Raw genomic sequence first — 22,951 nt, forward strand, 5'->3', positions numbered from 1 at the left:
TAAACAAGACCCCCATGTTCTGCTTGGGCTTCTCCCCTCTGGGGCACAATGTAAGAAAGTCAGAGTAATCTTAATGCTCACCTCATTTTTATTCTCTAATTGACCACGGTCCTGTGCTGCCTATTGCCTACTGTCTGAAAACAGCTGTAACATATATTTTTTCAAGTTTTTTCATTGTTTACTGTGGAAGGACAAGTCCAATACCAGTTATTCCAACATGTCTAGAAGTCAACTTCTCTGCTTCGCTCATTTTCCAAAAAAATTATATTAGTTTTAAATCAGAAAAACACAACAATGATATAATACATATACATAAAGGACAATCTGTTGCTCAATTTCTCCTAAATTTATCTGAAATAAATGCTCTTTATTTTCAGCCTGGATATTATAGTTTTAAAAAGAAACTTGTTCTTTTCATAACCCCATATCCCAAATCTTAAAGTTAGATTCTTTTTTGCTGTAACAACTAAGGCCAATCTCTTGGCATAGTCTTTTCTCCATAGCATTTTCATGTCACCCACATATACTCTGGGGTTCCAAGCAGCAAACGGTAGGTACTCAATAAGTATCAGCTTCCTTTTTAGTGAAAGAAACAATCTTTTGGGGCCTTAGTTTCCTTTGCAGAAATGAAAATTATAATAGCTTCTTTATAAGTTATGGCTCTGGTTTGAATATTTGTCTCCTCTGAAACTCATGTTGAAATCTGATCCCCAATGTAGCCATCTTGAGAGGTAGGGCTTTTGGAAGGTGATTGGGTCAGGAAGGCTCCACCCACATAAATGGATTAATCTACTCATGCATTTATGGATGAAAGGGGTTAATGGATTAGTGTCTTATCCCAAGACTGGGTTTGTTATCATGAGAGTAGGTCTGTTATGAAAGTCAGGTTGATTCTCTCGGGGGCTTTCTCACCATGCGATGCCCTGTCAGGGCTTTGTAGAGAGTCCCCACCCACACAATGGCTCTCCCCAGATGTGGTCCTTTGACCTGGGTCTTCACAACCTCCAGGACTGTTAAGAAATAAATTTATTTTCTTTATAAATTACCCAGTCTCAGGTATTCAGTTATAGCAACAGGAAATAGACTAAGACAGTTACTATGAAGAGTAAGGATATTTCTTGGTAGATATATCACAGTCTAGCAACAGTAGACACGTAAACAGTATGTTTAACAAGAATTTGTGAAACAATTAAAACTTTGGCTTTGGTATCCTGCTGTTCCTTTAAACACTATGCAGTAGAGATCACCGTCTCCTGCTCCTGATGAAAACTCAGACAGGCTCGTGAATTCTCTGTTCCCTCCTGGGTAATAGATGGTCCTACCATAGCTTTAAATCACAACACTGTCTCAATTCAGACGTGCGAACGTCCAGCCTAAGACATTCATCAAACTCTGAACTTGATTTAATAGCCAGTGTTCTCTCCTCCCCAGTACCCGTCTCCTCCCCAGCAGCCTGCAGGATGTGCTGCATAGATACACGTGGGTATATATTATCTTTCTTTTCTTTAAAAAAAAAAATCACCAAAATATTACTTTGCTGAGGACTTAACTTAGAAAATCCAAAATGTAAATGGCCAATGATAGCCCTGGGTGTTTTCTTTTTCTGTATGAATTTTAATGCTTACTTTTAGGCCTGAAAATCCACAGAAGCATTCATAAGGGAGGGGTTGCTCTGTGGCCGTTGGACAAACACATGAATTTGGGGCTCATTTCCAGACAGTGCCTTGTTCTATAGGATCTCTGACCAGGTGAACGGGACTCCGAGTGCAGCAAGCAGGCAGGAGCACACCGCCACAGGGGTCTCATCTGTGCTGGAGAAACGGGACCCAGAACCACAGCAGACAGATAACTGCTGGTGGGAGGAACCTCACAGGCCATGAGACAATCCCTCCGCTCAGGGAAGGGCAGCTGAACTCACTTCCCCAGGCCACCCAGGAGAAACCAGCAGAGCTAGGGGCAGAAGTCAGTCTTTAGCTACAGATGAATCACTTCATTTAAAACACCAAGTGGTCTTCGAAGTCTACACCCTTTCTAAGTCAACAAAAATCAAGTGAGGTTCCCAAGTGGTTATTTGGCACTGCTTTTTATACATTCCATGAGTAATTTTTGATACTTGCAAGGCTTCCTTCCAGGGAGAAAAAGGCGAATTAAGTATTGTCTCTGCTTTTAAGGAACTAATCATCTTGACAGGATGAATGATGAGATAAAATTTAAGAGAAACTGACTAAAATGCAGTATTAATTCCAAAAATAGATAATCGTAGGATGAAGAGGGCAAAATTAATAGCAACAAACGTAAGAAAGACTTGAGGTGTGGCCTGAACACAGGATCAACCTACAGCCTCACTGGTGCATGCGCCTGACTCTTGGTTTGTCTTACTTGGAACAAGGTTCACAGACAAGGACAGCTGCGGCCTCCCTTCCCCCAGCCCTATGAGAGGAGGTCTCCTATTTTTAGTTCTAGAGCCTACTTTTTAGCCACCCATAAAAGGCAGCTAGGGGAGTATGTCTGGGATTGATAAGGGACTGAAGTCTATGTTTACAAGGGATTTTCCCACCTAAGAAAGAGTTATGAGGGGCTCTGCTGCTCTCTTCCTGGAACTGGGGAGGGACTGAGGGCAGAGGGCATGGCCTGTGTGGACCTGAGGATCAGAACTTGAGCTGGCGTGGAAACATGCAGGGTGTTTTGTTTTGTTTTGTTGTTTTGTTTTTTGAGATGGAGTCTCGATCTGTCTCCCAGGCTGGAGTGCAATGGCAAGATCTCAGCTCACTGCAACCTCCACCTCCCCAGTTCAAGTGATTCTCCTGTCTCAGCCTCCCGAGCAGCTGGGATTACAAGCGCCCGCCACCACGCCCCACTAATTTATATATTTTTAGTAGAGATGGGGTTTCACCATATTGGCCAGGCTGGTCTCAAACTCCTGGCCTCAGGCAATCCTCCAGCCTTGGCCTCCCAAAGTGCTGGGATTCCAGGCGTGAGCCCCCACGCCCGGCTGAAACATGCAGTTTTTAATGCAACATTTTCCCCTAAATTTTAATGTCATGTCTTTATTGATAATGTCTTGACATATTTCAAAATTCAAAGAATACAAAGAGCATTTTTGTAAAAATCCCCATCCATCCAGTTCCCCTCCCAGGAGACAAGAATACTGTGTCTCTTGTGCATCTGTTCAGAGATAGAAGAATCTTCTCACAGGTAAAACAGTATCCATGCATGGAATGGTCTGATGCAAGTGGTAACGAGGACTTCATCGTTGATGGGTTAAAGTTCACTTGGCAGGGGTGACGCTGAAAGGATCAGATAAAAGCACACAAACGAACCTCCAAGTCCCTGCCAACCCCGAGACTCCATGGCATGATTCCCATCGCCCTGCTGTGAATGTGGACACTCAGAGCCAGGCGGTGCCGCTTTCCCAAACCCCTGCACCTGTTTCACATCTAAACCCACATGGTGCAAGCAGGGGCAGCAGCCTGTCACCCAGCAGATGCTTCCTCTCCCTTTCAGCACGGCTTTGCTTCCTGAAGGCGCTCTGATGTTCCATACAGTGACCCTTGACCCTCCGCAGTTTCATTCCAGCCCTTCTCCCAGCATCTCTGCAGCTGCCCTCCCTCCCTGCTCTCCTGTAGTCTCTACCAGAGTTTCTGCTCCTCCTTTTCTGTTCCTTAGGCCCTGGGTCCCATCGTATGCAGCTGGCTTTCTCTAGTCCTCCTGGACCCGGCTTTCTGATCCCCAACGGGCAGCATCTGGCAGGTCTCTGAAATTCCACCACAGGAGGAAGCCCAGAGATAAAGGATATCGACCCGGGAGACACAATGTAACCGGTCATCCCAGCTTGTTCGGATCAGCATTGGTCTTTACAACAAACACTATTGAAGATGGCCTCATAAACTAATAAAACCACATTGTCTTACTAAGAGTAGCCACAGAGGTATGAGTTTTGAGAAGCTGTTTTTCATATGGTTTCATTTGAAATTAAAATTTTTAGCACCAACATTTCTATACTGTGGCCATCAATTAAACAGTCCACAAAAGATATTACAGCCCTCGCCTCTGTCAGCTGCAGGCTGTCTCACCTCCTCCCCATCCAACCCACCATGTACCCCCAGAAAGAGCCAGCCCGGTCGTTAGAGTGATAGCCACACAGACCCATGTACTATTCACCACAACTCCACAAAGGTGGTGCTGAGGTTGGCTCTGTTTCAGAGATGGAGACCCGTGGCACTGAGGTGGGTGTCATCCTCTGAGCAGAGCAGGCCTCAAGCAGCACGGCCAGGATCTCACATCCCACAGCTTCCTGCCATTGCTTCAGACTCCCGGCGAGTGAGGGTTCAAGCACTGGCCCATCGATGGTCACATCCCAGCTATTTCAAAGGAGGACAGGCTCTGGGTGTCCGCATATGGTACAAACCACAGATCAATGTAAATGCCAACAAGATCAGGGTCTTGGAAGAGAAGATTCTGACATCTACTTCCTGGTTTGGATGTGACTCTGCTAGCTGTGCAAACCACAGCCACTTCCTTCCTCCCTCTGTGCCTCAGTTTCCTCATCCATCACAAGGGGTGAGCATCACCTGCCCCGCAGTGTGGTGAGCACCCAATGAAGGAGTGCACATTTTGCGTGACGCAGTGCCTGGCACGTGGCCTGAATTCCACAATGTCAGCTGTGGTTCCTGCCATCCTCGCTTTTTGGAGGACTTTGGATTCATTGGGCTTCTATATTCTGGGCCAAAATATTAGAGTCAGAATGAGGAACTTACTTCAACCATTAAAACCACTGTGGAAGAGAGGAATACGCAAGCATTACTGTGCAGGTTCCCCAAGGCAGGACTGGACCCAGCGGGGCAGAGCAAGTCGCAGTCAGGCCCATGCATGCAGGCCAGGGAGAGCCGGGCCAGCCCCACATGGACCAGCCATTCCAATTTCTGCTTGTCATTGTAAAGTTTCTGACTGAGGTGAACAGTTGAAATTAGTTCATTTAATTTTAAGTTCACCCATAAACAGCATGAAAAATGAATTAAGGCTCTGGAGAGGTTGCAAATATAAGGCAGTAGCGGCAAAACACAATTCAACCCAGAAAACAACCAGCTAATCACTTGATGGAAATAACCCACAAGAAAAGTCCGTAGCAGGGAGGCATCAAGGCAGCAGCAGGATTTCTAAGGCTGTGAAGGAAGTGTGGAAATGAAGGGGAGATTTCGCGTGCTCTGAGCGTTATCTGCGTGCAGGGGCCTGGCAGACCTTGACCGTGGATGGTGGCAGCTGCCAATCTAAAACTGCACGGATACAATCTCACTTCTGCCCTCCTGCCTTGCTCCACATCCCTCTGCACTCTGGATCCCATTCCCTCATTCATGAATTCCCTCATTCCCTCATCCACGGATTCCCTCATTCCCTCATCCATGGATTCCCTCATTCCCTCATCCAATGATTCCCTCATTCCCTCATCCAATGATTCCCTCATTCCCTCATCCATGGATTCCCTCATTCCCTTATCCATGCATTCCTTCATTCCCTCATCCATGGATTCCCTCATTCCCTCATCCAATGATTCCCTCATTCCCTCATCCAATGATTCCCTCATTCCCTCATCCATGCATTCCCTCATTCCCTCATCCACGGATTCCCTCATTCCCTCATCCAATGATTCCCTCATTCCCTCATCCAATGATTCCCTCATTCCCTCATCCATGCATTCCCTCATTCCCTCATCCACGGATTCCCTCATTCCCTCATCCAATGATTCCCTCATTCCCTCATCCATGGATTCCCTCAGTCCCTCATCCATGCATTCCCTCATTCCCTCATCCATGGATTCCCTCATTCCCTCATCCAATGATTCCCTCATTCCCTCATCCAATGATTCCCTCATTCCCTCATCCAATGATTCCCTCATTCCCTCATCCACGGATTCCCTCATTCCCTCATCCAATGATTCCCTCATTCCCTCATCCATGCATTCCCTCATTCCCTCATCCACGGATTCCCTCATTCCCTCATCCAATGATTCCCTCATTCCCTCATCCATGGATTCCCTCATTCCCTCATCCATGCATTCCCTCATTCCCTCATCCAATGATTCCCTCATTCCCTCATCCATGGATTCCCTCATTCCCTCATCCATGGATTCCCTCATTCCCTCATCCGTGGATTCCCTCATTCCCTCACCCATGCATTCCCTCATTTCCTCATCCATGGATTCCCTCATTCCCTCATCCATGGATTCCCTCATTCCCTCATCCATGGATTCCCTCATTTCCTCATCCAATGATTCCCTCATTCCCACATCCATAGATTCCCTCATTCCCTTATTCACACATTCACTCATTCTCTCATTCATGCATTCACTCATTCTTTTTGCAGCTCTTCATCCCATCCCTGCCGGATGCCAGGCCTTATGCCAAGACCGCCTCTCCCTTGTGGAGCTTCAGTGTCAAGCTCCAGTCCATGTGACTGCTCCAGGCCACAGCAACAACTCCTGTTATGCTTGAAGGAAACTCAAACATGCAATTTAAGCAGTAACTTGGTGTATTTATTTCTGTGGTACCAGAGTGGGTAGAGTAGAAAGGAGAATTTCTATTAGCAGAATTTTATAGAAAGAGAATGATCTTAAGTTTGACAAAACACTTAAACAGACCCTTAGTTACACAGAAGAAAAGTCTCAGGCTTGGAAAAGAGAGGCTTAGATAATGAAAAGAGAAATATGTATATATGTGTGTTGTGTGTGTGTGTGTGTGTGTGTGTGTGTGTGTGATTTAGACATGCAATTTATATATACAGGTCTATGCAATGTATATGTATGTGTCTGTGTGTGGATGGTGGGTGGATAGAGAGAGAAATGTCACTATGAACCCCCAAGGATGGTGTGCCCATGTGAAAGGTGCTCACATGGCAGGGACAGACAGTGCCAGCCACCAGCAGTGATGGGCGCTCTCTGACTTCCAGCTTTTCCACATCTTTGCTTCACTTCTCCTTTGTCCCTGGCAGAGCCGTGTGCACTGGTGGTTCCGGGTGGGATGGTGTGGAGGGGGCTGTCCGTGCAGGGTGCTTTGCAGTGTGGGGTGAGGACAGCTGCCCAGAGGGACAGCAACCCACCCCTACAGGGAGGACTGAGGGGAAATGCACCCACAGGACCCAGAGCTGCATGGTGCTGAGCTGGGGAGGAAGGGCACATGCACAGAAACCCTGGGGAGGGCGCTGCACAGCCATGGCCTCACCAGGCGTTTGGCTGTGAGATATTCAGAGAAGAGGCGACATGGGAGGACAACCTGAGCTGGGTGCAGAGTCAGGCATGTGTCCTTTGTTCCATGGGGTTTCAACTAGCGAGTGTCCCTGAGGTAGAGCCATCCCAGTGGTTGAGCTCTGCACCCTCAAGTCTCCATGCCCTTGGATGCTCTTACCATCCAAGGTCAGTTGAGGCATATAGAACCCCCACCCCCAACTGTGGGCAGTGTGCAGGCATGGCAGGTGCTCAGCATGGTGGGCAGACAGGGGGACCTGCTTGGCTGAAGTGCAGCAGATGTGTGGGCACTCAAGCCAGGGCCAGGCTACAGGGAGCCCTGTCTGCTTCTATGCCTGCAGAGCCCATGGACCCCACGAGCCAGCTGGATTAGTCCATTTTCATGCTGCTGATAAAGACATACTTGAGCCTGAAAAGAAAAACAGGTTTAATGGATTTACAGTTCCACATGGCTGGGGAGGCCTCACAGTCATGGCAGAAGGCAAAGAGGAGCAAGTCACATCTTACATGGATGGTAGAAGGTAAAGAGAGAGCTTGCGCAGGAAAACTCTTCTTGATAAAACCAACAGATTGTGTGAGATTTATTCACTATCATGAGAACAGTGCAGGAAAGACCTGCCCCATCATTCAATTACCTCCCACTGGATCCCTCCCACAACACATGGGAATTCTGGGAGTTACAATTCAAGACGAGATTTGGGTAGAGACACAGCCAAACCATATCACCAGCCAAGGGGGTTGGAGGCTATGGGGAGGGGGTCTAGACTGTGGATAGCCAGTTCTCAAGCAGGCCAAGACCAGCAGGACCACTCGCCTACCCCTCATCCAGCTGCAGATGCACAGCAGCCCAGCTGTGGCTGGAGGTCATGGCCACACATGGCCATGGAGCCCTGGAAACCTGCTTGTGCCAACAGAGATGCACTGTGCTAGGAGGCCCACACTCAGCAGGAAGGGAAAAGCTGCCCATTAACCATTGTTTATTTTGATAAATATGGAAACCGATGGGTTGAAATGTTGAAATGATACTTTGGATGTAGTAGGTTAAATAAAATACATTATTGAAATGAGTTGTATCTGTTTCCTTTTGCTTTTTTTAAGGTGGCTCCTGGAAACATAAACTCACGCAAGAGTTGCATTTCTTTCTCTTTTTTTATTTTATTTTATTATTATTATACTTTAAGTTTTAGGGTACATGTGCACAATGTGCAGGTTTGTTACATATGTATACATGTGCCATGTTGGTGTACTGCACCCATTAACTCGTCATTTACAGTGCTGCTGCCAGCTAGCTGTGTCTTATCAGTCTCTGCCCCTCCCACACCCTCCTAGCTCAGGGTGAACACAGCCAGGCTGAAGGAAGCCTCATCTGATGGACAGGACCTCGTCTGGATTCATCAGGAAGGAAGGAAGGAAGTCTGGCCCTCCCTGCGTGTGACCGTGGCCACTCCCATGGTCAGCGGCCTCTGAGTAGGAGTGGGCGGGACCTGGCCCGCACTCCTGTCACTTTCATCCATGAAACCCGACCTTCCTTACTGCTCCTGGGCTCCCAAGTGGGTGTGCGACCACTCAACCTTCCAAGCTCCTCCCGAGTGGGTGTGTGACCAGCCCTCGGCGGCTTTCTTATGGCTGGAAAGTGCAGCCACGACAAGGGATCGGCCAGCCAGAAGGGAGCAATGACCACCCGGGCTGGCCCTGGAATTGCTGGAGCCGCCAGAAAGACCACCCACAAAGAGCTCCAAGGAAACACCACCGGAGGCCAGAAATGGGAGTGGGGTGGGGATCTGGAGGGGGGAGGTGACAGGGTTGAGAAAGGGCAGGTAGTCCTGGCATGAGCCCGTGTGGTGGCCACCTGCCTGGGTTAGCCTCGGCACGCCACCACCGCGACCTCTTTATTCCCCTTAAAATAGGTTGAACAAGTTCTGTCTGCAATCAGACAGGTCCCACCTAATACAGCTGCTCTATAAATATGGAGGCTGGGCAGGGAGAAGGCAGATAAATCAATGGCACATTTTTTTTTCCTGATAGAAAATGTGTCCAAGGTCCCAGGGAGGAAAAGTTGCTCACAGCTTTCAATTCACCGGACAAGGAGGAACAGAATTCCCCTTCCTGGCCCTTCCCTGGTGTGCTGGGCCCCATTTCCCATCCACTCAGGGAGAGCCAACTGTGTGCAGAGAGCAGCTGGACCTGGGTGGCTCCCTCTGCCCAGATCCCAGCGCTGCAGGACGTGCAGCCCCTCAGCAGGAGTAAGTGTGGGGCCGTGGGCCTGGGCCAGGGCCAGCCGAGAAGAGATCACCCCGGGCTGGGTCTGTCTTCAATTCCAGGCTGAGGCCATCTCTGAGGAAGGCTGGGGTGTCTGCGGCCACCTGCACATGTAGGCTCTTCCCTTTAGCAGCCCGGAGGATGGAGCCCCACAGCCATCAGGAGACCCCAGCAGGGCTCTCATTGACAGAGAGAGGAGGATGGCCTAGGCTGAGCAGCCTGACGCAGGCAGCAGGTCCATCACCAGCCCGCAGGGGACAGGAGGGAAGACGGACAGTCAGCGGGAGAGCCAGCCAGACAGGGTGCTGGTGGAGGCTGCCGAGTGGTCCCTTAGGAGGGGCGAGAGGGCTGGGGCGAGAGGTCTGAGCCAAGCGCTTCCAGCCAGATCTGTGGTGGGACACAGCTGTCCCAGAAAAGGCTGAGGCCTGGGGTTGGCAGCTCTCTGCAGCCCAGGCAGTGGCTGGAGGGACCGTCCTCGGAGGGAAGGCTGGAGGCCAACAGTCTTCCCTGAGGCTAGGGGAATGAACCCTTATTCCTGACCTCAACACACAGGGTTTTATTGTACTCACAAGACATACTGTTTGCTGAGTCATATGTGCAAATTCTGACCCAGGCCACCATAGACAAGGCCTCCAGTAATCCTCCAAGGAGGTACAGGCTACTTGGGGAGCCATGGGAATGCTCTGGTGGCCAAGGGCTAGGGAGTCAAGAATGTGAGCCCATCTGGATGAGGGCAAGACACAGCTGCATATGGTGGGAGGGGTGCCAAGGTCCAGCCGAGGTCCTGCCAGGCTGTGCATGAGGAGATGCAGGAAAACTGAGCCGAGAGAACATTCTGAACTAGACGATAGGCTGCTAAAACCCGAGCAGCAAGCTCTGCTGATGGGGGGCTGGATGATAAGTATCTTCGGCTCTGCAGGCCCCCGGGTCTCTGTCACCACGGCTCGGTCCGCTGTTGTAAAGTGAAAGCAGCCGGGGATGCATGAAGGATGAGCGTGGCTGCAGCCGTGAACGTTCATTTACAAAAGCAGACTGGACTCGGCCCACGGGCGGAAGTGTGCCATCCTGCTGTAAAGCAACACAGGGGATAGTGGTTTATGGACTGTGGTTAATGGCCATGTTCTCTCTCAGTGGCCAGTCTTTGGGCCAGACTGGATTTATTTTGCTTTGTTTTCTTTGTTTGCTTGTTTGTTTGTTTGAGATGGAGTCTCTCTCTGTCACTCAGGCTGGATTGCAGTGGCGCAGTCTCAGCTCAGTGCAACCCCCACCTCCCAGGTTCAAGCGATTCTCCTGCCTCAGCCTCCCATGTAGCTGGGATTACAGGTGCCCACCACCATGCCTGGTTAATTTTTGTATATTTAGTAGAGACAGGGTTTCACCATGTTGGTCAGGTTGGTCTCGAACTTCTGAGCTCCGGTGATCCTCCCACCTCGGCCTCCCAAAATGTTGGGATTACAGGTGTGAGCTACTGTGCCCGGCCCAGATTTATTTTCAATGAGGGTTGTCAGATGTCGATGTTTAGCCAAGCTCTGCCACCTTACCATTGCTTGTGTGTGTTCACAGACACACAGTGTTCACAGACACACACACACACACACAGAACCCCACCAAGGGCTGCCTCCAAGGGCTGTTCACTGCTGTCCTTACTCAAGTATCTTTGGCCCCAGCCATGCTGAGTCTCGTGGAGACGTTACCTGCCATGTCGTTTTTGGGCATAGGAGACATAACTGGGAAACTCCTTTTTGAGGGCCACTAAGGTGCTGTTCCCAGCTCCCTGAAGGAGAAATGGAAACAGTGACTGTGAAGCCAGAGCTTGGATTTAGTCCTCGGAAGGAGCATGAGGAGAGAAACAGAGCTTCTGTGGCCGCTTCTGAGTGCAAGTGGCCCAGGCGCCCAGGGCGTGAGGGTTGAAGGTTGAAACTGATGGGTTGAAATGTTGAAATAATACTTTGGCTGTATTAGGTTAAATAAAATACATTATGGAAAATAATTTTATCTGTTTCGTTTTACTTTTCTAAGGTGGTTCCTGGAAAACGTGAACTCACACAGCACTGCTTTTCTCTCTGGGGAGCCGCCGGCCACGGGTTTCGCCTCTTCAGGAAGGAACGCATGGCCCAGGCTGACCAAGTCCTTCAGTGACGGCGTTGCACTCAGCAGGGTCCTAGAAGGGTCGGGCCCGGTCAGAACAGGCTCCACGGCTGTTAGACAGCGACCGTAGACAGCTCGCCTCCAACAGGAATGAAGTGGATTTGGATGCTCACTGGCCGTTTGTGAGTGAAAATGTCCCCATTTTGTCTGTTGAGCACATAAAGTGGTCCCAGAGCTGCCAGTTTCAGAACGAGCCATGGAGGTCGTGAGTCACGCGATGATGCTGCGCTTTTGCCATTTTCTCGTTCTTTGGAAAAATGATATAATAAAAAAGCTATCTACCAGCAACCAGAGTCACGCAATTCAAGGCGTACATAACAGCCACCCGGTGGCGGCTGCACACAGCATGGACGTTGAGAAGGACTGCGGCCCCACGCAATGTGACACAGGTCGGACTCACCCCGCGCAGGGGCCGTGTGACTGCCCCAGCCCAAGCCTAGGAGAGGCATTTAGGACACAGCAGCCATTTTCTCCAACACCTGCTGGAAAAGAGATCATCCGTGGAAGAGATGGCATCCTGCTTTTGGCTTTAAAGTTTGGTTGCCCTAACTCTACGCCCTATTCCGAGAACCAAGAGATATCGCCCCTGAAAGGCAGCCACAGTCTACTTCAAGAGGCCAAAAATGTGAAAAAAAAAATACTATACGGGCACATGATCAAATGCAAGCACTGGGATGCATAAGGGAGCAGACAGCCCGTTCTAAGGGGAGCCACAGTTGTACTAGTCACCGAACGACGCGGCCTGGTTGTGCCGGCCACTGTGCCTCTGATACGCCCATCACCTCCACCTGGCAGGTTCTTCCACCTGTGCCTCTGATGTACCCATCACCTCCACCTGGCAAGCCCTTCCACCTGTGCCTCTGATGTACCCATCACCTCCACCTGGGAGGTCCTTCCACCTGTGCCTCTGATGCACCCATCACCTCCACCTGGGAGGTCCTTCCACCTGTGCCTCTGACGTACCCATCACCTCCACCTGGCAGGTCCTTCCACCTGTGCCTCTGATGCACCCATCACCTCCACCTGGGAGGTCCTTCCACCTGTGCCTCTGATGCACCCATCACCTCCACCTGGGAGGCCCTTCCACCTGTGCCTCTGATGCACCCATCACCTCCACCTGGCAGGTCCTTCCACCTGTGCCTCTGATGCACCCATCACCTCTACCTGGCAGGTCCTTCCACCTGTGCCTCTGATGCACCCATCACCTCCACCTGGCAGGTCCTTCCACCTGTGCCTCTGATGCACCCATCACCTCCACCTGGCAAGCCCTTCCACCTGTGCCTCTGATGCACCCATCACCTCCACCTGGCAGGTCCTTCCACCTGTGCCTCTGATGCACCCATCACCTCCACCTGGGAGGTCCTTCCACCTGTGCCTCTGATGCACCCATCACCTCCACCTGGGAGGTCCTTCCACCTGTGCCTCTGATGCACTCATCACCTCTACCTGGCAGGTCCTTCCACCTGTGCCTCTGATGTTCCCATCACCTCCACCTGGGAGGTCTTTCCACCTGTGCCTCTGATGCACCCATCACCTCCACCTGGGAGGTCCTTCCACCTGTGCCTCTGATGCACCCATCACCTCCACCTGGGAGGTCCTTCCACCTGTGCCTCTGATGCACCCATCACCTCCACCTGGCAGGCCCTTCCACCTGTGCCTCTGATTCACCCATCACCTTTACCTGGCAGGTCATTCCACCTGTTCTGCACCTAGGAAACTCCCACACAGTCCTTAGAGTTGAGCTCAGTTGACACTTGCTCAGGAAAGCCCTCTCTCCTCTTCTACTCCTCTGTGAGACCTCCCCCTGGGTCCCGGCTCACTCATGACTCTACTTTCTAAATCACACAGGGTGCTGTGCCTCTGTCTCAGTGCGCTCAACTCCAGCTGGCCTCTGGGTCTGCTCCACAGCAGGCTCCACTTAGAATGACATGGAGCTGAGGAAGGAGGGCAGGACCAGGTTACTACACAACCTCCAATGCCGAGGCAACCCCTTCAGACTTTGTCCTGGTGGCAATATAAAGTTATCAAGGGATTTTAAGGAGCATGTGTGCAGAATCAGAACTATTTTTTGGTGAGGGGAGACAGCCTCACTCTGTCTTTGGGATAAAATTAAAACCTGTAACAGGCCTGTGGGGCCTTGCAGGGTCTCGGCCCTACTCATTGCACATGGCGCCTTCCTCCCCGGCTTCAGGCCCACCAGCCCTTCCCAGTTCCATGGAGCATCCGCTCCTTCCTGCCCTGGGCGCTCGGCACATCCTGGCCTTTCTGCCTGAAGCACCTGCCAGGCAGCTTCCAGCTTCATGTTGCCACCTGCCCTCGCCGAGTTAATATGTACTCATCCCACAGGTCTTCACTTAGCATCGTGAGCTCACACAAGCCTTCCCCCAACCACCAGACTGTCAGAGGTCACTCAGGCCCCGAGCATCTGCCAAGCCACTCATCATCACCGTGGTTCCACTGGGTATGAACAGCCTGGCATCTGCTCTCCCAACTGAAATGCCAGCCTCTGGAGCTGAGGCCTGGGTCTGACTGTGCCTAACACTGTCTGGAATGCGGTGAGTGCTTGGTATACTGACAATGAGGCGGGGAAGTGACGCTGGAAATGGGTTGGAGGAGTCTAGGCGTGGTGTCCACTGGATGGGATCAATGTGAGAGACGCGGAAGTTTGAAAGTTGATTGCATCCTGATGAGGAAAGGGAGTGGGAACTGGAGACTCCACAGGGGCTCAACGCTGGGCTCCTGGGGGTGAGGGTGTGACACCACTATCGAGGCAGGCCTGAGGGAATCACTAACGTAAATCAAGTCTGAAGAGAAGATGTTTGCGGCCTGTGTGCCCGGCCAGCGCCAGGAAGGCCCCTTTAGCACAAGAGGGAGGGTCCTTGCTTGCTCCAACAGGGCACCCCTGGGGCCTGACAGCTCAGCTGTGCACAGACAGGCAGCTGCCTTTTGGGACAGCCAGACTCAAGTCCTTCCAGAGGTGTGGTTTCTAAATGAATAGAAATCAGAATAGCCGTCTTCCAGAACGTTTTCTCAGTAACTTTTCTGTAAAAATGTCCCTAATACAATAGCAAAAAAAAAAAAAAAAAAAAAAAGTGATTACTATATTTCCAGGCAATTTCCATGTACACACATATATCTAGGAATCCTCCCACTAACGCCAGCCTCGGTATTGTTAGTACCCACCTCACAGATGAGGAAACAGAGGCACAGGGAAGACAGGCAATTTACCCAAGGTCACATTGCTGGTGATGGGTGCGGCCAGGATCCCCAGCCAGCAGGCTGGGCTCTGCCTCAGCTAGGCTGCACCTGTGTGGTCCCCAGGCCTCCGCACCGGAGCTGGGTCCTCCAGGGGCCGTGAATACTCAAGGCTAAGACAGCCCTGGCTGCTCTGCAGCTTTGCCTGAGCCGAGCCCTGCCTTCCCCCGCATCCAACCTTCTGTCAATGCTGTGCGCTGTGATTTAAAGGCTTCATTTTAATTCAGTCCGTGCCCCTGCTCAGATGTCAGACAACACTTTGTATCAGACAACACTTTGTTTTGTTTTGAGAAAACTGTATATGTCAGATTAACACAGTGGGTAGGAATTTGCTTCCCCTGTCTTAGGGTACAATGTCGCCGTTGCTTATTTTATTTAAATCAAGCTAAATCCAACTCCAACCAACATTCCATAAAAGCTCACGGGAAATTCTGTCTTAATGAAAACTGAGGTTTCCCTGACACCCCAGAGTGGGGATGGGGCCCCCACCAAGGGTCTAACACTGAGGCAAGCATCCAGGAAAGGCCTTTCTCACTGACCCACCCGGTTACCCAGATGAACCCTTGAGTCAGGACCATGCTGCTTGTGTGCCTCTGAGGCCCGGGGTCCCCTCAGGCAATAGGGGGTTCCTTGAGACATGGGGGTCCCCTCAGGCAATAGGGGTTCCTTGAGATACGGGGGTCCCCTCAGGCAATAGGGGGTTCCTTGAGGCCCAGGGTCCCCTCAGGCAATAGGGGGTTCCTTGAGACACGGGGGGCTGCTCAGGCAAGGGGGAGATCCCTGAGGCTTGGGGTCCCTGGGTCCAGCCCAGCCTCATTGCACACAGGCACGCCGGGCAGCTAATGTTACCAGCTCCCCAACCCCACCAGCCCCACCACTGAGGGGCTCATGGGCCCCGCCAGCCTGGGTTCCTTCCTGGGCTGGGCAACCTTCTCCCTTACCCTCACCTTCAAAAGCAGTTCATTTCTACTCTTCCCTGTCAGGATACCCAGGTTTCAGTAAAAATGGGAAAATAGCTTCCTTCCACTCCCAGCCGCTAACACCTGAGGAAGTCAGCAGCCGCCCTGACACTCTGGAATTGGGGGTGGGGTCTGCAGGTTTAAAAAACAAAATAAGTTATGGAGGAGAGAGCCTATCAATAAACGTCACAGCAAATCACTGTTCCATTTCTATAAAAGGCCATCAAATAGAATTATGCATCATTTGAAAGCATTTTTGCCACCCAAACACTCTTCTCTCTGTACCACCCCCCGTACACACCCCCTCCCCGCAAAGTTGGATGATGGATTCTGGAAATGATGAGAACTTTGAGCCTGTGAGGGCACCCCAGCAATTCCCTGAATCTGCGTCCTCATTCTGCAGTTGGAGCCACGTCAGCCCCACCCCAGGAACTCACCCGAATGGAGCAGGGAGTCACATCAAATAAAAACAATGTGAAGCTCAATTCAGCTACGACAGACTTGCTGTCACTCAGATCCCAGGACGTCCCCCCAGACACTCCAGAGCCTGCCAATCTGACCCAGAAACAGCACGCACCCGAGGCATCCTTCCAACACCTGTTCCTCTCCCTACACAGAGCAGATCCCCAGCCAGCAAAGCCCTGCCATGCAGGCCATGGACTTCCTTGACAGCCCCACGCACTGGGGCTTCCTGGTACCTCTGCGGGTGCCTCCTCTGACTCCTGGGGGCAGGCACTGCCTCCAACCTGGGGACAGGGTCCCCTTCTGCCTTCTCACTCATTTCCTTTCATCGCAACCCACAGAAAGACTGACCAAAAGTGCTGAGAACTTCAGGTTCTCTGAGCCCCAGGACTCACCACGATGTTCACACCCCATCCAAAATATGCAGTTTTGTCAACTCTTGATTGCAAGATTCCTTCAAAGACTTTATTAATAAGGACCTCTAACAAGAATCTGAAATGGGCCCCATTCTGTGGAATTCTCCTCTGGTGCACGTGAGGCAGCTGCGCAGAATTCAGGAGAGCGGACGCCTTGCAGGGACGCTGCCAACCTGGGTCCTGCCCCTTGTTTACCAGCTGCATCACCATGGATGACACTCTGAGCTGCATTTGTGACATAGGAACCACCATCCCTTCCCATAAGGATGAGCTTTAAACTCCGCCAAGCGCAAGTATGAGGAAGAGAGGAATAAGCATTCCCATGCACAAGCAGCTTCGTTCAGGCCCTGCCCTCCAGGAGACCTGAACATAGAGGTTTATTCTATGCATGTTCTGAAGGCCTCACGGGCCAGGCTCTGGGGCCATACAGACAAGCAAGGCACGACCCCATTAGTAAGGCCTCCACACACAACTGGAGAGGTCTGTACAAGCCCTGATGCCACAGAGGAAGGGCTATGGGATGATTCCACAAAAAAGGGGCATGCCTTCTGACCATAGGATCTTATACCTGAAAATAGTCCTGTCCTACACTGCAGAATACATGGCTAACCCAGAAAGAGAAAAGGCCACAGAGACAGGGCTGCAGACAGAAACAAAGCTACAGAGACAGGGCCACAGACAGAGACAGGACCACAGACAGAGACAAGGCTACAGAGACAGACAGAGACAGGGCCCAGACAGAGACAAGGCCACAGACAGAGACAAGGCCACAGACAGAGACAAGGCAACAAACAGAGACAGGGCCGCAGAGAGAGACAGGGCTGCAGGCAGAGACAAGGCACTGGCAGAGGGGCAGGTAAGTAGGTGGTCCTCCTGGAGCTTGGGAGGGCACTCCGGTGCATTTTTGCAGGGATTAAGCTGGACCTCAGGGGCAGGCAGCATGCATGGGTCGGGGAGTAGGGCAGGACTTTCAAGACAGAGTCAACAAAAGGAGCAAAGAGGCAAAGACTGGGGAGTGCAAAGGGTGTTTGGGAACTCCTTGTACTTGAGCCTGGCTGGAATGTCCTGTGGAGGGGGATGGAGCAGCAGCGGATGGGCCGGGCGGTGTGCCATGGCCTGAGGCACTCCATCTCCGGGTGGCATGGCTCTGGGGGCACCTGCACGGCCAGCAGCTGAGCTGACTGTGCCCCGAGGGTGCACGCCCTGGGTGAAGGGGCAGGAGAGGCTGAGGCTCGGCCACAGGAGAAGGCACTGCTGCACACACACAGCTGCGATCCCCGTGGCTAACAGCACTGGGGAGCTAGGAAAATCAAAAAGAAAACAGCGTCCTGACGTTGGTCACGGTGCAAAACCTGAACAGAATCCCAGGCCCCGTGTGGCTCAATCTTTGTTTAAAGTTACATTCAAATAACAGACTCACTGCCAAAAAAAAAGTTTTCAAAATAACTGAATTCTCTGTTGATGTCCCTCTCTGCCTCCCTGCTCTCTCCCTTTCTGCCGAGACACACACACAGAAACTCAGGCGGAAATACAAGCAAAATTCTCAGCAGCACTCCTTAAAATTCTTACTTGACATCTCATACACTCCCCAAAATTCCAAACTCACAGCAGCTGCCAAAGTTTTTTTTTTCTTTCTGCTCTCAAAAGTCTTTATGGGGTCAGGCTGTGGCCAGGACCTTCCCATGTCACCCGTTCCCCCCTGGCCCGCCTGGCCTCTCCAGTGGCTGCTGGGACCCCTGGTCCTAGCCCCAGACTCGTTGGGACCCAGAAAGACCTGGGGAAGGAGCTATGGAAGCCTCTGGAACAGGTTGTTCTTCCCATGCTATGGTTCTTCATGAGAGGCTGAGCTATGTTGTAAAGGCTTTGAAATGTACACAATTAGGGAGCATAATTAAGAAAAAGAACGTGAAATTATAAACACAAAATGAGATAGAAATTGGAAATATTATTTGGAATAGAAAAGAAATCACAGCAAATTATGGCGGTTCAAAAGCTGACAAATACAACAGGCGTGATAAAAAGGAAAAACGATTTTGTTGATTAAGTGCCTGATGGCGACTGGCACTTTGACATATTTTCTGTAAAGAGAGTAGAAAACTAGTCAAGTCTTGCTTCTAACAGGCTTGTTTGATTTTATTTTATTATTATTATTATTGATGTTTAGAAAATGTCCACCACTCATGCTTGATAAAGTCATGTGAACGGGGCTGTGGGCAGACGTGTGTGGAGCCCGCTGTGAGGAGCCTACTCAGGTACATGTCCATGTGGGGTCCCTCTGCCGTGCCAGGCTCAGAGCCCCCACACTTGTGGATCTACCCTTTTGGTGCCCCTCAGGATGACCTGGGAGATGACCTTTCAGACATCTCCTTTCAGACATGACCTTTTCAAACATCCCAAAGTCCACTCCCTGGCCCAGCCTACGAGGCAGACTCTCCAGGAACCTTAGGGTCCCTCGTCCAAAAGCCCCACCCCATTGTTTGAAAGCACAGCAAACTCGAGCTGTAGAGGCCGGCCGCTGACAGGGCTACCCTGTGCGAGGCGAGAGGGAAGCGTTTCACAGGATTCCTCCTGGGTGAGCCAGAGACTCCCTGGAGAGCGGTCCCGCCGTCCTCCGCAGCCAGGGCCGCTCCTCTCTCATTCCCAGCCCTGTGCACTGTTTGTTCCAGCGCAGCTGTTCCTAAGCGCACGGCGGCTGCTCCCGCCCTTCCGCCGAGAAAAAGCTGAGGTCGGCGTAGCCGTGGAAAGGCCAAAGTGAGTCTGCGTAATGAGACACTTTTTAAAGAATTCACGATAAACATTCATTTGATGTCAGCCTATTCAAATATGATGTATTCACACTTTACCAAATGAATTCGTTTTCCAGAGCTGCTAATGAAGTACCACAAATGACAGAAACTGGCTTAAGACAACGGAAATGTATCCTCCCCCAGTTCTGGAGGCCGGAAGTCTGAGACGAAGGTGTCGGCAGGGCTCTCATCCATTCGCCACGCGGAGTCTGTCACGGCCTGAGTGCTTTCGTCCCCAACGTTCATAGGTAGAAACCCTCATCCCACAGTGGTGCTTTAGGAGGTGACTAATCACCGTTGGGAGGTGGCAAAGTCATGAGGGTGGAGCCCTTGTGAAGCGGATGGGTGCCCTCCCTTATGGAAGAGGCCCCTGAGACTCCTTCACCCCTCCTGCCACGTGAGGGCACAGCGAGAAGGCGCCGTCTGTGAGCCAGGAGCTGCTCTCCCCAGACGTCTAACCTGCCTTCGCCTTGGCCTCCCAGCCCCCAGAACTGTGAGTGTGGTGCTTCTGCTCACGCAACTACGATGCACTGAGACCGGACCTGGGGAAAGCACCGTTTTATGGGTCAGGAGAGGGTGGGGCCAAGGCGGGAGAGGGTGGGGCCAAGGCGGGAGAGGGTGGGGCCAAGGCGGGAGAGGGTGGGGCCAAGGCGGGAGAGGGTGGGGCCAAGGTGGGAGAGGGTGGGGCCAAGGCCGGGAGAGGGTGGGGCCAAGGCGGGAAAGGGTGGGGCCAAGGCGGGAGAGGGTGGGGCCAAGGCGGGAGGAGGGCTTTGTGCACAACTCTCCCCCGGGGTTTTGCTGTGTCTGCTCCATCCTCGAAAAGTCAAACGCACACTCCTAGATCTTCTCTCGGGGGAAGCTTAGGAACAAAGACTGGAATGGAATAGTGTCAGGGCTTGTTAATGAGAAGAGCCAGAGAAATGCCCGAGGTACATGAAAAGCCCCCAGATGCTCCCTTCAGCAGGGCCCTGGGCGTCCTCTGGCCTCCCAATGGCTGGGGCTGAGCTAAGAGGAGGCTCATTTGTTGCAAAAATGGCGCAGAGGGGTCTTGGATGCAGGGAAGGTGCCAAAAGAACTTGTGTCTAGGGCTCGGGGGAAGGAGGAGTGTGGAGTCCAGGGTCCGGAGCCGTGGCTCCTAGGTCACCCATTGATGAGGGCAGGATTTAAGCCTATGGTGTAGGAGGGCCGCGTGGGCGTCAGCGCTAAGGGTATGAGAGGGCCGAGTGGGTGCCAGCGCTAGGGGTGTCGAGGGCCGCATGGGTGCCAGCGTCAGGGGTGTCAAGGGCCACTTGAGTGCCAGCGTTAGGGGCATGGGAGGGCAGCGTGGGTGCCAGGGTTAGAGGCGTAGGCGTCAGAGGACCATGTGGGTACCAGTGCTAGGGATGTTAGAGGGCCGTGTGGGTGCCAGCTGTAGGGGTGTCAGAGGGACGCGTGGGTTCCAGCACTAGGTGTGTTGGAGGGCCGCATGGGTGCCAGTGCTAGGGACCCCTCCCACTTCAGAAGGACTTTCAACTCCTGCCTCGCTGCCAAACCCACTGCCTGGGGAGAGGTCTAGAAACCGTCCTTGAATTTGCCTCCCGTATCCCCATCCTTAGCATCATCCTAACTCTTCCTCTGCCCTCCTCACCCCAAAGTCCCAGAATGCTAGGCTGCCGCACAGATGCCCCTCACAGCCCAGAACCCCGGCTCTGCCCATGCAGGGACACTACCCGTGCAAAGAAAACATGGGCAATGAGAAATGTCAGGTTCCCAAATTCCTGAAGAACAAGATCTCTATCTAACTGGGAAGGTTTCAAAGCAGGTTGAACGTGTTTTCTCAGACAGGTTTGGTATTTGCACCACAGGAAATTTGGGCTCATAGAGACCCTTTAGCCTGATCTACACAGCAGCAGGACAAACAGCAACAGTTGTTTGCAATTAGAGCTCTCCAGGATCTGAAGCCTCCTACAGATGGTGAGGAACCCCGCCTGGGAGCACAGAAAGCACGTTAAAGAGAGCGTTTGCGGGACACCTGGAGGGGAGGCAAGGCATGTGGGCTGAAGACGCCCTCCCCCAGACTTCCGTGCAGCCCCTTTCCAGGCACCGTGTGCATAGGGCACTGACTCACTCATCCTCTCTCCCTCTCGCACCTGGGATACTTCTTTACCAAGCAGCTAAATGACAAAACCACTAAGATTAAAAGCCCTTCCTCACATGCCCTCAGAGTAGGAGGGCTGGCTCTGCTCCGTCCCAGCTCACAACAGTGGAAGAAGAAAACATCTTGTTCCTGGAGGGTGGGCAGATGTCTCCGGTGGGGTCAGCCATGAACTGTGTGCAGACGTGGTGCAGTGTGTGTGCTGGGATGTGGCGTGGTCCCCAGCCGTGTCCACCGCCCTGTGTCTGAGCCCAAACCTCCATCCTGCGAGTGCCTCGTCATTCAACCATCGGCCTTTGACTTCACTCTCCTGAATGTTGTTTCCTCTGTTCAGTGATGGTATTGAAAGTCTGATAGAGCTTTTGCCAATATAAATAAGATCATGCAAGAGAAGTGCTAAGCCCAGTGTTAGTGAGTAGCAAGCCCTCAGTGAAGGCATCCAGGGCATAGAAGGGAGTGACATAAGCCTGTCAGACCTAAAGAAATTCCCCCAGTGCGGGAGTGTTATTTTCAAACAAATTTTGTTTGCTTTTTTTTTTTATTGTTTGTTTTCAAATTCCAGCATTCAGAATATTTCCCAGTGCACTTTAGGTGAAAAACAAGCAGCAAGGCCATCCTTTCGTGCAGTTGGTGTTGGGTTACAGAGCACGGTGGGTAAAGGCCAAGAGAAACTCAGTCTCAGGAGAGGCACCATGGGGCCATTTGCCTCCAGCCATCAGCACTGCCACCCCTGGATCTTGGGCAGGAGCATCAGGTTCCCCTGCTCCCCACGCCCAGAGAGCTGTGAGTGCACGGAGCTCTCACTCATTCCTGAGAGCTCGGCTTGGAGCACACAGCTGGGTGTGTGGAGCATGGGGCTGGGCTGACATCAGCGTCCACCTGGTGATGCAGGGAGGCACCTGCCTCTGCAGAGTCTGTGTGGGCCTGTTATCCCAGACTGCATCCTGCAGAGTCAGAAGCAAAGCTGGCATGAGCGTCTGCATGCTGCGAGAATGGGTGAGACCCACCAGAGATGCTACCCGGGGAGGCCAGGGCTGTGGCAGTGGGAGAGCTCTGATCCAAGGCTTCTTCACGCAGAGGCCGATGCCCAGCAAGGATCTCACCACAAAGCTTGTCCTCAGCACGGCTAAGGGGCTTGATGCTAAAACAGAACGGGGTTGCAGGGGTGATTGAAGAAGCAGAAAGGACTTGAAAACTACACCCTGCTCTTTCCAAAGCTCAAGGAGATGGTAAAATTAACACCTAAAGCCCTGGTGGCCGGCACGGGGAAACTTTAGAAGTCCAGAGGTCTGAGG

At 51.9% G+C, this 22,951-nt stretch overlaps 1 long non-coding RNA gene across 1 annotated transcript; it reads left to right on the forward strand.

Annotated features, from left to right (window-relative positions):
- The first annotated feature begins 8,507 nt into the window (after positions 1 to 8,507).
- LOC134739669 (uncharacterized) lies at positions 8,508 to 13,779 on the forward strand. The gene is made up of 4 exons (XR_010126538.1): positions 8,508 to 8,830; positions 9,627 to 9,731; positions 11,516 to 12,439; positions 13,286 to 13,779. It is a non-coding gene; the product is annotated as an uncharacterized LOC134739669 (long non-coding RNA).
- The last annotated feature ends 9,172 nt before the right edge of the window (positions 13,780 to 22,951 follow it).

Source organism: Pongo pygmaeus, chromosome 5 (genome assembly GCF_028885625.2).
Source record: "Pongo pygmaeus isolate AG05252 chromosome 5, NHGRI_mPonPyg2-v2.0_pri, whole genome shotgun sequence".
In the NCBI taxonomy this organism is placed as follows: Eukaryota; Metazoa; Chordata; class Mammalia; order Primates; family Hominidae; genus Pongo; species Pongo pygmaeus.